The sequence below is a fragment of the Antedon bifida genome, chromosome 10, assembly GCF_963402885.1.
Source record: "Antedon bifida chromosome 10, ecAntBifi1.1, whole genome shotgun sequence".
NCBI classification, from domain to species: Eukaryota; Metazoa; Echinodermata; class Crinoidea; order Comatulida; family Antedonidae; genus Antedon; species Antedon bifida.
The window spans coordinates 4,287,462-4,305,530 of NC_136235.1; the positions used below are offsets into that span (position 1 = coordinate 4,287,462).

General features: G+C 32.3%; 1 protein-coding gene across 1 annotated transcript in view; it reads left to right on the forward strand.

Moving 5' to 3' along the window:
* The window catches only part of LOC144854586 (uncharacterized), a 38,469-nt gene that overhangs the window by 14,407 nt on the left and 5,993 nt on the right, over positions 1–18,069 (forward strand). The window lies entirely within an intron of this gene.

Genomic DNA, 18,069 nt, shown 5'->3' on the forward strand with positions numbered 1-18,069 from the left:
TAAGGTAATATTTTGTACATTTAGTATTTATCAATATTAAATATGAATATGATTATATTTTGTCTTTTTGTCCATAATATCACCATTTTCCGACTAAACATTTGTTTTATAGACCGCTATTTTAAGGTACTGGTGTACTATTCAAACATCTAACATTCATAATTGAATAAAATGTGAAGTTGATATAATTGTGATAATATTATAACAAGGCAATCCGAGATAAAAAAAAAATCTAGAAAGATAATAATCCTCCACTGATTTCATGTACGTTGCCTTTATGTTGCGTCCCGGGACGATGTGTCACACTAAATTGTCTGAATGCATTTACGAGTCATGACTAAGGTTTGAACATGGAATTCATGTTTTTATCTCAAACAAAATTGTTCAATTGCACAAGTTGTTGACAGACAAAGTGAATCACTTAATAGCGCCACCACTGCTTGATCTACTGAAGAATTATACCAGGGAAAAGTGTAATGTCACTCTTCCCTGATTTTTACTAATCAAACTTCGAATAATTGTTAAGCGTGCGCTCGTGACGTGGATCAACGTTTGTGTTGATTGGTCCTTTCCTGTTCGATGATGTAATCAAGTTTGTTCCTGGTAAATGTGGTGGTTGATTGTGTTCGATGGCCAATAACGATGACCAAAACCAGAGATAAGCTGACTACTCTCAAACAGGTGTCATACGTCCAAAGTCTGCATCACTACTTCTTTCATGTTCATAGTACTACTAGGCCTATAAATCGAAGTTTACCTGACGAATCATAGATTGTAAGTAGATTTAACATTTCAAATTTTGTTTTAATACATAATTATTTAGGTATTTGTTAATGTTAATTTGATAGATTTTAATTAACAAGAAAGTAAGTGATGCTTTAACAATAACAATATTTATTGGCCTATTTCATTTTATTGGCCTACATCATTGCATTTCTTTCATTTTTGATTACTAATTTCTAAGAATTATAATTATCTTTAGTGAGTCTATTAATATTCTTTTTCAGACATTTCCAATACTGTAGTATTTTCCAAACTTTTTATAAACGTCACATTTTAATTGTTTTTGGTTTTTAGTCGCGTGCGTGCAACGCGACTCTACAGCTCACTATATCGGTCGGTTGGTCGGATGGTCGGTCGGTCGGTAAACACTAACTCAAATTTGAGCACGCGACTCAGCCATATGGCATTGTTACTGCTGGGGTACTCCTAAAGTTGTAACGATTTTTCGCATATTCTTAGTTAAGTAATATGCCCTAATTTTGTTTGTCAAATATGTATAATATATAACACTAACAGGTTTTATTCAACTTACTGCCATTTACGGAATTGCTATCACTTTATATAATTAAAAAGAAAAATTACATTACATTGGGTATATAATATTAACGTAATGGATTTATACCAGGTTTTCATCTAAATTCAGCAATGGCCTAATAATATTGTAGCACCAGTTTCCATCAGCATCGACGTTTGTTTTCATTCACCTGCCAACTGGGCATTTTATTAAGTAATAAATAGTTGACCTCTAGCAATTTAATATTACGACAGAATCGGGATAGAGGGTGTGGATTGAAAATTTTTACCGACGGTTCAACACTTAAGTACGGTAGTAGTAATCTTAAGGATATAATCAAATTAAGCATGGAATAATATTAATCCATGGGTAAATCAAGCTCAGTTTAAATGTATAATAATAATAATTCAACATTTATTAGTTTCTATCAATGGTAAAACAATATAATAAAAAAGAATGATAATTTATAATGAGACAATACAAAAATACCATTAATAGAGGATCTTGCAAGAAGAGATTACTTGTCACGCAAGACCCATAAACAAAAGAAAAAAATACATTTGTATATAATTATTAAGTAAAATAAAAAAGTCATGACAAAAACAGTTTGAAGGTCTAGTTTGAGTACAATGATAATAAATGACTTTTAAGTTTTTTACGAAAAGTTGGAAGAGAGGAAGAGTTAACAATACTAGTATTTAATTGATTCCAAATTAAAGGGCCTAGGTAGGTATCTAGGCCCTTATCTCTAGATAAGGCAAGGTGTATATGTAGTTTAGTGTTTCATTCTATGTCTCACGTTCATCTTATAAGTTGTATGTCATGGAAGAATTGTGTTGAACGGCATATCCCCTCCTCTCCCACCCCCCCCCCCCCTCTCCCCACTCCCCAACATGTCAGTTGCAATTATTGATGAGAATTTCATATTGCTATACTTTCTAATTTTCTATGTAAATTATTAATCGTAACTATGATACGTATAGGCCTAATGATTCTAGACTAATCAACAGTCTTGTTGGACCTAACAAGTGAAGTTTGGTACATGCAGAAAAGTGTAACGACTTTTAAGGTATCATTTTAGGGGATTAAAGGATTATTTCCGCCACTCCTGTGCCCTTCGCGGATTTAGTATAGCCTGCGTGTGATGTTTCTTTTTCTTCTAATATAATCTGAAATTAAAGAATAAAACAATTAATGAATAAATAATTTACAATACTTATTACCGTACAGTATTTACATGACATTAAATTTTGCAATCGGTATTTTGCTTTTCGCTAATGAGGTACATCCCTTCTAGTGTTAATTATTCTGTAAAATGCATATGCTAGAATGCCTTTCTAATACCGAGATTAGAATAGTGCATCTTACTTACATTAATACCGCGGCGTCGCAAGAGACCAATGACCCATTGCAGAAAATTATTATTGGAGTATAATATTGCAAAAGCAATGATTACGATACTATTAATGACGTGGATCTTAGATAATAATTGTAATTTTTAAACCAAAAGTAATCATGTCATACCATCATCATAAACTTTTATGAGTCTTTATGACATGTAAAATTCATGTTATAATGATCACTATAGAATTCCCATGATCATCGCATTACCTAATCTCCACCTCTTCCCTCCTTCCTCACACCCAAATTCTTTCCCACCTCCAACATTATCAAAAATATTTGTTACTCCGGGTAAAACTGTAATTTATGCATAGACAAGTGGATATAAAATTCTGAAGTGTATACTGTGAATTAAACATTATTGTATATATTTATATAATAATTTAATACATTTAAATTAATTAATTTATATTGCATCACTACATTGTCTGAATGTTGGTTCTAAAATATTTGGCTCTACCTTCCTATATCAAAATTATATTACGGAATTGCAACAACAGTAGGTCTATAGTGGCTATATTTACATTATAATACACAATGAATAATTAAAGAATTAAATCAAAACTAATTAGCTATTAAATCAATGCTAATTAGCTTTCACAATAATGTGGGTAGTCTTTATGACATGTAAAATTCATGTTATAATGATCACTATAGAATTCCCATGATCATCGCATTACCTAATCTCCACCTCTTCCCTCCTTCCTCACACCCAAATTCTTTCCCACCTCCAACATTATCAAAAATATTTGTTACTCCGGGTAAAACTGTAATTTATGCATAGACAAGTGGATATAAAATTCTGAAGTGTATACTGTGAATTAAACATTATTGTATATATTTATATAATAATTTAATACATTTAAATTAATTAATTTATATTGCATCACTACATTGTCTGAATGTTGGTTCTAAAATATTTGGCTCTACCTTCCTATATCAAAATTATATTACGGAATTGCAACAACAGTAGGTCTATAGTGGCTATATTTACATTATAATACACAATGAATAATTAAAGAATTAAATCAAAACTAATTAGCTATTAAATCAATGCTAATTAGCTTTCACAATAATGTGGGTAGGCCTACGTGTTGTTTTTAAGTTGCAGTTAGCCTAATTTCTTAGGAGTAACAAGAAATGCATAGCAACGGCCTACATTATAGCTGTGAATGAAAAGGAGGATTGGTGGTTAAAATAGGCTTACTCGCCTACCAAGCCTAGGTCCAGAAAAATCCTGTCAGAAAAATATGTATCCTATTAGAGTAACATTAACATTCTGTAATAATTAAGGTTTATTAACAGTCTGTTATATTTCTTATAACAGTAAATACAATTGGTTATGGATGTGCTCATTTTGTTTATTGAGTCTCTTAATTATTACAAAATGCTAATGTTACTCTTAGGCCTATTTATAGGTAACCTTTTAATAACAACTTACCGCGAGTCCCTTACGATTGTGAAGAGACTGAAAATGAAAGCAAACAAATCTGCTGTATTCCAACGATAATCTGTTTAATAATTTATAATGAAGAGGATGGAGAGAGAAAAGGTTCTTACCACAATCACAAAGTGCCAAAAACAGCGATGCCTAGTGACACTTAAGTGATATTCAATTGATTTATACTTTTACTCAAACAGAATAGAAAAACGAATGCAAGTTGTGTAGAAAACGTTCTTAACTCTATATAAAGTACCAACAAATGTCGTTCATGGCGTTACAGAAATAATAACGCATTCGTGATACGTGAAGTGATACCGATTTTGAATCTCCAATACATTGACTAGATAGGCCTAGTATCAGAGCTAAATAAAAGGGAATTTTACTAAAACTATTTTACAATTCACATTGTTGTATTGCATACTCTATGACACTAAGGTAAATGCGCCCGTACGTCAATGCTTGTGCGCTGGACATGAGTTTTTTTTTTGTCTTGTGTGAGTTCATCTCACGTTTATTTAAATTCTCATTGGTGAATATATTATATACATATAAGTACATTTGTGACAATTAAAAGTAAGTGTTTAAAGTAGTTAAAATACAGGTATATTTACATAATAAGATGCTTGAATTCAGTAATAACCATATTTGTTTTCATTAAAATTTTAGATACGATGTTAATTAAAATGTAAAAATGAAAAATGGCGGTAAAATACATGATTAAAATGTTCTTGTTAAACTATCTTATTTGTGCTCTTATTTGTGTTCGAGTAGAGAGGCTATAAACTCAGGGGAGGAAAATGTAGTATCCTCCCTTTTCACCAAGATAAAAAGGATGAAATGAAAAAAGAGGAATGCAAAAGTTTGAAAGTTAGATATTTAGAATGATAGCATGCAACGATATATTTAATGAAAACCGTAAGGTTAGAGTCCATACACTGTGCAAGTCCAAGATGCGATTTTGGCTCTGTGCGTATGTGAGACGCTTCATACCCGATGTCACCTTGGTACAACTACTACTTACAATTTGTATTTATATATGCAAATATAGAAAAATATATATATTGGACAAATACAAATACATGCAGATGACATTGACATGTATACAATATGAATATTGCAAATACAGAAAAATATATTTATATTGGACAAATACAAATACATGCAGATGACATTGACATGTATACAATATGAATAATGCAAATATAGAAAAATATATATAAATTAAAAAATAAATACCAATAATTACAGATTTCATATAAGTTATTAAAATTGTCTAAAAACATAATCAAGGGTTACATTTAAAATCACTTGAAATAAAAAAGGGCTACACATTTATATTTAAACTTATACAGCATGTCACACTAATATAAAATACAATTGTAAAACGTAGGGATAGAGATCTCCAGCACATATATATTTTAATTATTCAATAGGTCAAATATCTTGTCTTTACTATTTTTCCATTTCTGATCAGCAGTATAAAAGTTATACGAATACTCATTATTTATGAGGTTTATAATTTCATTTTTAAATAGCCTCCAAATATTTGCAGATTCTTTTTTTTCTGTCGTTTCTAGTTCTTTATATATTATGGAGGATTTATATATACAAAAAGGAAAAACTGAAAAAATTCGTTTACAAGTTTGTTTGTTGTTCCCAAAATTACATTAACTCACTTTGGGAAGTCTTGCTGTACTGTAACCTCATTTGGAAGACACTGAACCAGCATATCTTTAAACTTTTTCCAGACTGGTTGAATAGTTTTACATGTAATTAATAAGTGTTTTTCATTTTCTATATGATTCGTACACTTATTACACCATCTTTTTAGTCTTTTTTTACATATAAGAATTCGATGTAACAACTTAAAATTAAATTGAGCTACTTTTACCATGTGTTTCATTCTACATACTTTTCTATTCCATATTTCATTCCAGTCAATAATTGCATCTCTAAATTCTATTTCCCATTTCATTTGAGGATTTGGAATAATACATATATCATTTATAAACTGCTTATAATAGTAAGACGATCTTATCCTATTATGAAATATATTATGTTCTCTAAATTGTATATCTATGCGTGCATTTTCCAACCTTATTTGTTCTTTCCATATATCAGGTATTGCATTTATTGTTGCAAAGTATTCAATTAATCCATTCTGTTTATTCGACAGAGTTGGAATAATTTCTGCTGCAGTCAGTAACCTGTTATTAACGACTATATCATTTACTCTTTTGTATTCAGAGTTTAACCAGGTGTTGAAATATACAGATTTTTCCTCAATTGATGTTATAAATTTGTTTTCCCATAAGTTTAAATGTAAATTTTGAGACTCTAAACAATATACAATATTGTTTAATTCAACAGCTGCTTTCAACATATTCATATAAAATACTGGCATATTTTTAGTCGCGTGGACGCGACTCTATAGTTCACTATGTCGGTCGGTCGGTCTGTCTGTCGGTCCGGTATCACTATGCATTGTAGCACGCGACTTAATGGCTGTTGGCCTTGTTTAATTTAGTATGCGCTTCAGTATTTAATTTACTACAATTCGCAGTATAATCAACTGGATGCATATAGTAGTTTGGAATACATTTCCAAATACCTGGGTTAGGATTTAACAGTCTCTTAACCCAACTCAACTTCAGAGAGTCCACTAAGATATTAAAATTCAGCATATTTACACCACCTTTATCTACTGTGTTTATAAGAGTTTTTCTTTTAATTTTTCCCTTTTTGCTCCCCACAAAAATCTATATAACAATGTATCAACTTTTGGAAAGATATAAGATGGTACATCTATTATACAAGCATTGTATATTAATTTCGAAATGGCAAGAGATTTTATTACTGTTACCTTGCCAAAAAACGTAAGGTTTCGTTTTTCCCATAGTTTTAGTGTATTCTCTAATTTTAAAACTGTATCATCCCAATTTCGTTTAACACAAGTATGTTTATCATACCCTACGTAGATTCCAAGGAATTTCACTGGTTCTTTGGTCCATTTGATATTAAATGGCGATGTTTGTTTGTTTTTATTTGCTCCAACCCAAATTCCTTTCCTAAATGCTATTTTCTCCTTAGGTACTTACTGTCAATTCTTCGAAACACAAATTTGAGATTTTGATCTTGATTTGTATAAAAAATCAAAATTCAAACGTTGGTTTTTTCAAATGTACGTGTACAATGAAACGCCACCAACATCCCTGGACATGAGTTGACGTACATTATTATTTTATTATACGCGCTCGATTTCTCTTTGATGTGTCACCAATTCTTATATAATAAAACACTGTTTTTATTTTTTTTTTTAAAGCCCAAATAGGCCTACTTTTATATTGTTTATAGCAGTCAAATACGATGGACTCTGCAAGGCCATTTGTGTGGATCATATTAACATGCACCGTAGTGTCTCCTAATTGCTATACTGACTGGTTAGGTAAGCATTTTTTCAATTAATATTACATTTCAACTAGTATTACAGAAATATTGAAATGTGGTACATCTCTGCACAGCAAACTTCAGTAGTATCCAAGAGCTTTGGGGCTAACAAAGGAAATCTATTGTATGAGAGGAAAACAAAGGGTTGCTAATTAAGGTATTAAGAAAACAATAGAGGGGTAATTGTTAACAAAGAAGGGACACTAAGAGAACAATAGAATGTGTGAAAGGGTAACAATAGAGGGGTGATTGTTAACAAAGAAGGGACGCTAAGAGAACACTAGAATGTGTGAAAGGGTAACAATAGAGGGGTGATTGTTATGAAGACGCTAAGTAAACAAAGAAGGGACGCTAAGAGAACAATAGAATGTGTGAAATGTAAGAGGGTGAGATTGGTGTGATTGTTAACTAGGAGGACGCTATAAGTAAACAAAGAAGGGACGCTAAGAGAACAATATAAGGTGCGATAATTAACAATAGAGGGGTGATTGTTAACAATGCGGACGCTATAAGTAAACAAAGAAGGGACGCTAAGAGAACAATTGAAGGTGTGAATGTTAATAAAGAGGGACGCATACAAAAACAAAGGTAAGGTGTGAAATTTAAACAACAGAGGATATCGTGGTCTTTATTCAAAGATAAGTAGCGTCATCTCGTTATAAGTCACCATTGGTCAACAGAGAAACAGCAGTGACCATTGTTTTAACTTAGTGTGTTCCTATTGGTCGAAAGATAATGATGACGCTACCATAGCTTGTTCTTATTGGTCAATAGAGTAAGTACCTCTATAGAAATTATTAATGGGTACTTATGTGAACTAGCATATAAGATGGTGCATGGTACCTTGAGGGTATATCAGCAACTGATCTTTACCAAGCTTACTCACAAGAACCAGCAAAACTACGTTTTAAATTTTACTTAAAAGTTAGTTTACTTTACAAGTCAAAATGTGTAGCAACAAGGTAATAGAATTAATTGACTTAACTACTGAAGAAGACGAAGAGGTACCAACCATAGAAGTCATAGATTTGACGAAGGACGAAGATCATGTCTTGGATGTTAACAAACCGTTAACCATATTTGTAACGGACGAAACCGATACACCAATACCCGTAATTAAACTAAATCATGAAGACGAAAACCCAGATGATGTCGAAGAAGACGGAAACACAGATGATGATGATGAAGATATTGGGTCTTTTTTAATTCTGAGGCACAACTAACATCAGAAGTGGATATAACAGAATGGCGGATTTATATAGAAGGCGTGTCAGACATTTTCTGTGAGGAGTTCGCTAATGAAATAGCAAAGGATGGATGTGTGTTTGATAGACCAGGGCAGAATGACCACGACCTTTGTTGTAGATAGATTTTTAGAAGAAATCTTGTACTCTAATAACCTGGATGTTTGGTCCATGTATTGTAAAGCAGCTAGCCGGTATTCTGGTAAACTATCAATTATTATTATGGACATCTATATATGTAACATCTGTGATCGTATTATATCTTGTTAATTATCATTTCATATTTATTAGTTTTAGTATTTCTGCTTTTAGTGAAATTATTATTTTTTTCTGATGTTTTATATAATTCGTTTTGTCGATTGATAAAACATCAGAAAAAATAATAATTTCACTAAAAGCAGAAATACTAAAACTAATAAATATGAAATGATAATTAACAAGATACAATACGATCACAGATATTACATATATCGTACAATTTTGTTTCTGAGATCTCTATCAGAGATAATGATGTTTAAAATTGTATAAAATGAATGTCTATCGAACAGCATCCAGGTTATTAGAGTACAAGATTTCTTCTAAAAATCGATTATCAGCCTTGGTAATATGCCTAATATTTAAAAGGAATGAATATAAGCTATATTTTTGTTTTGTCACAAAGTTCATATGTCAATGCTTGATCCATTAGAGGTAATCTGTGATAGTTTTCATTGCTTGTTATATATATATTTTCAGTAAAATTATCAATGGTTTATTCAAAGTCAACACTGTAACTAACCCCTCACTATTCAATCAAAATGTTATTATTATACTACTATATTGTTGTAAAATGGATTGCGTGATCAAAATGGATTGATGTAAAACGTAACAAAGATCGATCTTGTCTGGTATTCATGCAGTGATGAAGCGGAGGATTGTTTTTGTAGCGTTCCATTTAAAATAATTTTTGTTACAAAGAAATATTTTGATTGTGAAGGTCGCTAAATTCGTTGGCGCTAGCATTACTTCTTTTACCAATTTTAACAATAAGCTAACAACAAAACATTGAACAATGATAAAATGCCGTAAAACTCTGTAACTACTTTACGACTAAGTCTATCAAGAATGGCGCTGTGAACCGATTACTAAGGTGAATGGTTCACAATATCGCTTCTTAAAATTCATAATTTTTACGATTTAAACCGAGAATAAGAGTTATCTAGTAAGTATTACTTAGATAAATAGTATTAAAGAAGACATCTATATAATCTGAGTAAGGATAGAGCCTGAGATAAACGACGTTTTATAGACGAATACTCGAACGATGAACGCATACAATCCGAAGCGTCCCGTCGCTACCGATACAAGGGTTGCCATGGGTGACGAAACAAACAAACCTGATAACAACAGCAGTACGGATAGTCGGCCTAGGCCCAAAGAAAGCTGTTCGGTGAAACCCGTTTTCGTTAAGGCGGATGAAATTCCCTCAGAGAATAACAAATCATACATGAGAGATGAGGAGTTATGTATTGCGTTAACACAACTTGTTGATGCAGAAAGTATAATCGGGGTGCAAAAGATAAGAAATTTGTGGCGCATTTATGTGAATAATCGAAAAGACCGAGTAAATCTAATAACAGGTGGTGTTAATCTAAGGAGTTGTAATGTAACTGTATATGACAGAAATCCCTACATTACATTCAATTCATTAGAAACAACCAGAATACTCGTCAAAGACATACCTTTATCAGTAGCAGACTCTGAAATTGTTAATAAGCTTAAACTGCTGGGATGTAAACCAGTAGGTGAAATTATGAAGCTTAAAATAAGAGTTGGTGGAAAATTAACCAGTTGGCTCAATGGAGATAGATCCATTTTTGTTGAAAAAATGAAAACCTCGATTCCAAGGCAAGTCACGATAAATGGTTTTAAAGCCCGCATATTTCATGAAGGGCAAGAATTAAGATGCACAAAATGTCTCAAAGTAGGTCATCTGTCATACAATTGCAGAGCAGATGCTGTCTGTCTCAAATGCAACCAGGAAGGGCATATGAAAAATAAATGTCCAAATTCAAACAAATCAAATTTAAACTCATCTGTCGGATCGCCAGGATCTTACATCAATCAAATGTGGGAATCATTTGTTGGCAATAAAGCTGACGAGGTATCTAGACCTGAAGAACAGAGAGAAGACAGTGCAAACTTACGCGAGATAGAAGAAGGAAAAATCAATAAAAGTGTATTTAGCGTGAGCGATTCAAGCAGTGTGGAGAAAAGTGACGAGGAAACATTTGATTGTGTGCAGAATGGAAATAAAAGTCTGCCAAATGAAAAGGAAGATAGTACCATTAATGATGGTTTGATCACAAAAAATACCAAAGAAAGTAATGAAGAGCAGGAACAAAAAAAAGTAACCGACTACTTTGATGCTTCTACCAGTAAAAGTGATAAAAATACCAAGGTTAAAAAAAGCGGGAAAGGTACACAAGAACAGCCTTCTTCCTCTACATCTTCTACTTCTACAAGTGCCAAGAATGTTGAACAAGACCAAAATCAAAACATGACATCGGAAGGAAATCAAGCAACACCTAAAAGAAATCTTAGAAAGAAGAAAAAATAGCGGGTTGTTTTATGCAAGAGTTATCTTGTTGGATCCTTTTTTAGTATTGGAAGTTTTTTTTCTTCCGTTTTTTTTATATCATCTATACCAGTATACATAGCGTTATCTTAACAGCAAATAACTTTTAAATAATATGGCAAGCAATACTTTGCATTGTGTTTCGCTAAATGTCAGAGGTCTACGTAACCAAACCAAGCAAAGACAAATCTTCAAATGGTGCAATGATCAAAATACAGATATACTGCTTATCCAAGAAACACATTTTACGCCAGAGTTGTTAACCAAGGTTAATGTTCTCTGGAATGGCACCTGTTTTCATAGCACAGGAAGTTCTAGTAGCGCTGGAGTATCTATTCTTTTTAAAAAAGAGTTTGATTTTAGATTAATTAACACGTGCATTGATAAAAATGGAAGGTATATTATTGTTAAAATAGAAATGTTTAAAAAAAGCTATGTTTTTGTTAATATATATGCGCCAAATAATTGTAAAATAAGAAGTGTGTTTTTTAGAGAGATTCAGAAAGACATAGCCAACATGGTTGATATCGAAAAAGATAAAATTGTGATTGGAGGAGATATAAATTGTGTTTTGAATAGAAAATATGACCAAAAAAATAGCGCTGAGCGAAAAGATAAATCAGTTTTTACTGTTAAAAATTTTATGAGTAAACTAAACCTAGTTGATGTTTGGAGAAAATGCAACCCTGAAAAAACACACTTTACATGGCGTAGAAAATGTGGTCAAATCTATAGACGACTAGATTATTGGCTGGTCTCGAAAGGATTGTTAGATTGTAATGAGGTCATATCATGTGACATAAGACCTGCAATACTTACTGACCATCAAGCAATATCTTTAAAGATTGGGTCTAATGAATCAAAAAGAGGTCGGGGCTATTGGAAATTAAATAATAGCCTTCTAAATAATGTTGAATATCAGAATACTATAAAAAAGATTATCAGAGAGACGCAAACAAATTATAATGAACTTAATATCAGTGTAGTGTGGGAACTTATAAAAATAAAAGTCAAGGAAGTTTCCAGTTATTATGGTAAAAAATTAAACAGAGAAAAGATTAAAGATAAAGAAATATTACAAAATTGTATTAAAACACTAAATGAGAAATTAATTAACAATTCGAGTATTGATAATGAAGAAATTGAGACAGAAATAGATCTAAAAACAAAGGAATTAGAAAATATTTACAGTAAAGAAACGAAAGGTGCATATATACGATCAAGGGTTAAATGGATAGAGGAGGGTGAGCGTAGCACAAAATACTTCTTGGGTTTAGAGAAAAGTAATGGATCAAAAAAACATATAAAATGTATTAAAAAAAATAATGGTAAATTATTGAAAAAACCAAAGGAAATCATATGTGAAGAAATAAGATTCTTTAAGAAATTATATGCTAATAAGGGAATTTCCCAAGCAAAAATATGTGACTATCTAGATCATTCAAATGTAAATAGTTTAACAAATGAAGAAAAAACAAGTTGTGAAGGTTTAATCACAGTACAAGAATGCAGTGAAGCATTAAAACTTATGAAATTGAATAAAGCCCCAGGGTATGATGGTTTAACTGTTGAGTTTTACAAGTATTTTTGGGAAGAGCTCAAGTATTTAATATGTGATGTTTTTAATGAATGCTATTTAAATAGCGAAATGAGCAATACGCAAAGACGTGGTGTTATTAATCTGTTATACAAGAAAGGGGATAAAAATCTACTAGAAAATTGGCGTCCTATTACTTTGCTAACTACAGATTATAAAATATTAACACACATCCTAAGTAATAGGTTACATAAGGTAATTAAATCAGTTGTAAATAGTGACCAGAAAGGTTATATCAAAGGTCGTTTTGCTGGAGAAAACATCAGGCTCATTGATGATCTCCTATACTATACTGTTGAAGAAGATGTTGAAGGTGCTTTTTTGTCACTTGATTTTAGAAAAGCATTTGACTCTGTGAGTAGAGAGTTCATGTTTAAGGTGTTGGAAAAATTTAATTTTGGACAGTCCTTTTGTAAATGGGTAAAAACAATTTATAACAACACAGAATGTGTCATTATTAACAATGGATGGGTATCTGAAAATTTTGAAATGAAATGTGGTATACGACAAGGATGTCCCTTGTCAGCATTACTATTTCTGTTGGTTGTAGAAACAATGGCAAGTAATCTAAGAAATGATCAACATTATAATGGAATTTTGCTACCTGGTCCTACAAAAGAGGAAGTACGTATAGCACAACTTGCAGATGATACAGTATTGTTTGCAAGAAACGAAAAAAGTATAAAAAGAGGTCTATTCATTGTTAATAATTTCTGTGAAGTATCTGGTTTAAGCTTAAACAAAAACAAAACTAGTGCCATGTGGATTGGTAAAAATAGATTTAAAAAAGATAAACCTTTTAATTTAAATTGGGTCACTGATCCTATAAAAATCTTAGGAATATACTTAGGATATGATGCTGAATTGTGTAAAGAATTAAACTGGGCTAAAAAATTAACAAACCTTGAAAAAGTATTAAACTCTTGGAAAGCAAGGAATCTTACAATTTTTGGAAAAGTCACAGTTTTAAAAAGTTTAGCTTTAGCCCCATTAATATACAACGCATCCATAATTAATGTGCCTGAAAGTGTCGTTAAAAGGATAACACAATTGTCTTATGAATTTCTTTGGGATGGAAAAAATGAAAAGATAAAAAGAAAAACATTAATTGGTAATATAATTGAGGGTGGCATTAATATGCCAGATTTTTCTACTCAAGTTAAAACACTTAAAATCACATGGGTAAAGAGAATTCTTTGTAGAAAACATGTAAAATGGAAAGTACTTCCACTGTATTACATAAACAAGATTGGAAGTGAATATATGGTGTTGAATATGTCAAACTTGAATATAAGAAAGGGCAGTTTTTTGTTAGCTAAGATGCCCTTATTTTATTCAAATGTAATAAAAAGTTGTGCAGAATTTAATACAAATATAAACAGTAAGGCAAAATCTTATAATAATGTTATACAAGAAAACCTATGGGGTAATAAGGAAATTGTTTGTAAAAACACTACTTTGTTTTATAAAACATGGAGTAATGTAGGTTTCAATCAGATCAATGATTTAGTAAGAATCAATAGACTAATGAACCCACATGAAATTTTATCAAAATTAAATGTCAAAAGAAACTGGCTTAGTGAATATGCTACACTTATGCAAGCTATTCCTAAAGGTTGGCTGGATTTAATAAAAAATTATAATGGAGATAGTGTTAAATTAAATTCAGATGATTATAAAATAAATAAGATATTTCAGATGAAAACAAAACAGATATATTCAAGTTTTATAGAAGGTATGTTTGTTGCTCCTATTACTATTCCCAAATGGGAAAAAGAAATTGATATTGAAATTACAAACTGGTTTGATATTTGGTCAAGAAAAGTAAAAAATGAGAAAAACAAAAAATATGCACAACTTAATTATAAATTGCTTCTTAAAATTTTACCAACAAATTTACAATTATATAAATGGAATATTAAGAACACAAAAAAATGTGAGTTATGTGATGTAACTGAGGATGAAAAGCACATGTTTTTCAAATGTAAAAGCAATGTCTTATTATGGAAAAAAATCAATGAAATATTTAAAAAGTTAGATAATAGTAACTGATCTTTTGAAGAACTTGTTTTTGGGTCTGAATGCAACATAAAAAATAAGTTATACTCAATTGCTCTATATTCTATATATAAAATAAAAATATTGTCAGAATTAAATAAGTCAGTCTGTAAAAACTCATGGATAATGTTTAAAAATATACTTACACAAGAGTATACCATGAATGTATTTTATTAATTTTTTATTTTGAAGGTTACTGTAAATAAAGTAATTTGTACAAAAATGTAAATAATGCAAATAAAACAGAAAAAAGAGAGAAAAAAAAGGGAAAAACAATAAAAAGAAGTGTAAAAAAAAAAGAGCATGGGAAATGCTATACTCTACAAGCAACTGGTTATTGAGTTGCTTTTGATTTTCCATATTTATTGATACTGTTTTCAGTTTATATGTAATGTAAATGTATAAATGATATCTTGCAGAGTTTTTTTAAGATGTAAGGGGAAACTTTATGTCTATGAATGAAAATAGTATATATTTAAAAAGATAATATACAAACATAATAAAATTGTTTATTTATGTTTTGAAATGAAATAAAGGTGAGTGAACCTCACAAAAGAGAAAAAAAAAAAAAAAGTCTATCAAGTTCCGAGTTTGCTCAGCTACCGACGCGGTATAATTCTCTGTTAATTCTGAAATTCGGCCTAATATTACGGACGTGTACGGAAATGAAGATAAACAAAAAAAAATAAAAAACAAAAATAAAACTATACGCAAAACTATGATTTGGCCTTAAATTATGGGAAAACGCAATAATTATGAACAAATCGACGACCCATATGACGGGTTTTTCCCGAACACAGTGTGTGTTGGCCTCCTTTCGTACCTCTCATGGAGAGAGAGATACATCTCCCTGCTCTCTGACGCGCGCACCACAAGAAACTAGTCAATCAGAAATTTGTTCTGCGTATGCTCAGAAACTTATCTACTCTTATCTGTGCGAGGTATAGTAGGCCTATTGGTGACTGCTGTGCCAATTTACAAATATTCTCTTCCAGACTGGACTTCTATAACGTATAAATATGGATATTGTATACGAAGAAATGGGACTCAATTTTAATTTAGTGGCAGAAACAACATTTAGTATGAAATTAAGGGTGTTGCCCGGGCCACTAAGGCAACACACTTGGGTCCGCCCCTGCGCTAGATGCTTGGAAATTAGTGTTATTGAAAATATCAGGATGTTTGGTAGAAAATATGCCTGATACTGTACACCGCGGCACCATACAAAACTGTTGCTGTCCGACATGACTGTGCCCTACACACAAGCTGGCATGTTTCAGTCCATTACGTCTCCTTGTGTTTTCGGGGAAATAATGACCCCCAACCCCCCACTCGGGGATGGGGGCTGCAGGATACAGTCCAACAGTCGTACAAAACGTACTACAGTCGTACAAAACAAGAAATAAGGCCATGGCCTAACTTGGCTAGAAGTCATTCGACAACTAGGTCTACTTGACCTGGCTGGGCTAGCCTACTATTTTGGGCCTAGGCTTAACCTTACTAGCTAAAGTAGGTAAGGGAAAAAAATCGGACAGAAAATGTGGAGTTATTTACATGTATTTGACTAATACAGTACAAATATAACACAATAGCACAATAGTCAACAAACTATTGATAATAAAATACAATCATTTTAAAGTTAATATTGTGCCTTAAAAAGGGTTATTTGATTGTCAATTGGCTTTGTGTTTATAAAGGGCTGCCACACACGCTATGGCTATACCATATTCTTTGGCTATACTAGAAGAGCAGCAGCTGGAAAGATGACAGCACATGTTTTTCCACTGTATTTTAGTAACCAAAATGGTTGACATTTTTCGGGGAAAAGAATCATCAAAGACAGAAGTGAAGAATCTTTCTCCAATTATTACACATTATTTAGGCCTACTATTAAATATTGTTTTTTTAATAACTATATTTTTTACATAAAAATTGCTTTGTTTAATAAAAGAAACCATTTGGTTGGTACTTGTCTGCTTGCTCTAGAGGTGTTTCTGTGACACCGCATTGGACACACTGGTTGGTACTTGTTCTGCTTGCTCTAGAGGTGTTTCCGTGACACCGCATTGGACACACTGGTTGGTACTTGTTCTGCTTGCTCTAGAGGTGTTTCCGTGACACCGCATTGGACACACTGGTTGGTACTTGTTCTGCTTGCTCTAGAGGTGTTTCCGTGACACCGCATTGGACACACTGGTTGGTACTTGTTCTGCTTGCTCTAGAGGTGTTTCTGTGACACCGCATTGGATACACTGGTTGGTACTTGTTCTGCTTGCTCTAGAGGTGTTTCCGTGACACCGCATTGGACACACTGGTTGGTACTTGTTCTGCTTGCTCTAGAGGTGTTTCCGTGACACCGCATTGGATACACTGTAAGGTAATGAAAGTAAATAGGCACTTGAAAGAGGCCTGCTCTAGAGGTGTTTCTGTGACACCGCATTGGACACACTGTAAGGTAATGAAAGTAAATAGGCACTTGAAAGAGGCCTGCTCTAGAGGTGTTTCCGTGACACCGCATTGGATACACTGTAAAGTAATGGAAGTAAATTGGCACTTGAAAGAGGCGGCAGGGGAATGGGGAATTCCCTTTAGCGACGTTAATTGCTGGTTTGAGGAAGCGCAGGCGCTCCTTAAAAATGATGGACTGATCGCTTTCGGAAATTCCCTTTTATTGTGTAAAAAGAGTGATGGTCACAAAGAGGAGACCTACGCAAGAAGGATCAAGTGATTAAGCAAGGAGTTCTTAATTAGAACTCTCTATGTAAGCAGGCCTAGAATAACCATACCACACACCACAAGTGGCGAACGTCCCCTACGAAAAGCAACACATGCGCAGTGTAACTAAAATGAACTAACTTTTTTTGCGTGGCTATAACCAAAGATACTATAGCGCCACTATCTTTGGCTATAACTAAGTCAGAGATGGCAAATGATGTAAAATCACGAATTTTCTTTGTAAAATAA